Below are 1,110 nucleotides of genomic sequence, written 5' to 3'. Positions count from 1 at the left end.
ATGAAACTTTGAGTGGTTTTGATTAGATCAGAGACCATGGTTGCTAAATCAGAGTGGCTCTGCTTAGAATTCTCTGTCTGTTGCTGAGAAGATGATGGAAAAGGCTTGCTATTGCTAAACCTGTTTCTTCCACCATTATTGTTATTGAAACCTTGTTGAGGTCTCTCTTGATCCTTCCATGAGAAATTTGGGTGATTTCTCTATGAAGAATTATAGGTGTTTCCATAGGGTTCTCCTAGGTAATTCACCTCTTCCATTGAAGGGTTCTCAGGATCATAGGCTTCTTCTTCAGATGAAGCATCCTTAGTACTGCTTGGTGCATTTTGCATTCCAGACAGACTTTGAGAAATCAAATTGACTTGCTGAGTCAATATTTTGTTCTGAGCCAATATGGCATTCAGAGCATCAATCTCAAGAACTCCTTTCTTCTGATTTGTCCCATTGTTCACAGGATTCCTTTCAGAAGTATACATGAATTGGTTATTTGCAACCATTTCAATTAGCTCTTGAGCTTCTGTAGGCATCTTCTTCAGATGAAGAGATCCTCCAGCAGAGCTATCCAAAGACATCTTGGATAGTTCAGACAGACCATCATAGAAAATACCTATGATGCTCCATTCAGAAAGCATGTCAGAGGGACATTTTCTGATTAATTGTTTGTATCTTTCCCAAGCTTCATAGAGGGACTCACCTTCCTTCTGTCTGAAGGTTTGGACTTCCACTCTAAGCTTACTCAATTTTTGAGGTGGAAAGAACTTTGCCAAGAAGGCATTGACTAGCTTTTCCCAAGAGTTCAGGCTGTCTTTAGGTTGTAAGTCCAACCATATTCTAGCTCTGTCTCTTACAGCAAAGGGAATAGCATAAGTCTGTAGACCTCAGGGTCAACCCCATTAGTCTTGACAGTGTCACAGATTTGCAAGAATTCAGCTAAGAACTGATGAGGATCTTCCAATGGAAGTCCATGGAACTTGCAATTCTGTTGCATTAGAGAAACTAATTGAGGCTTAAGCTCAAAGTTGTTTGCTCCAATGGCAGGGATAGAGATGCTTCTCCCATAGAAGTCGGGAGTAGGTGCAGTAAAGTCACCCAGCACCTTCCTTGCATTGTTGG

At 41.0% G+C, this 1,110-nt stretch overlaps 1 non-coding gene across 1 annotated transcript; it reads left to right on the top strand.

Annotated features, from left to right (window-relative positions):
* Nucleotides 1-623: 623 nt before the first annotated feature.
* Nucleotides 624-731, top strand: LOC130984464 (small nucleolar RNA R71). Its single transcript, XR_009088399.1, has one exon. It is a non-coding gene; the product is annotated as a small nucleolar RNA R71 (small nucleolar RNA).
* The last annotated feature ends 379 nt before the right edge of the window (nt 732-1,110 follow it).

This window comes from Arachis stenosperma, chromosome 5 (genome assembly GCF_014773155.1).
Source record: "Arachis stenosperma cultivar V10309 chromosome 5, arast.V10309.gnm1.PFL2, whole genome shotgun sequence".
In the NCBI taxonomy this organism is placed as follows: Eukaryota; Viridiplantae; Streptophyta; class Magnoliopsida; order Fabales; family Fabaceae; genus Arachis; species Arachis stenosperma.
This window is presented reverse-complemented; position numbering and strand designations above follow the sequence as displayed.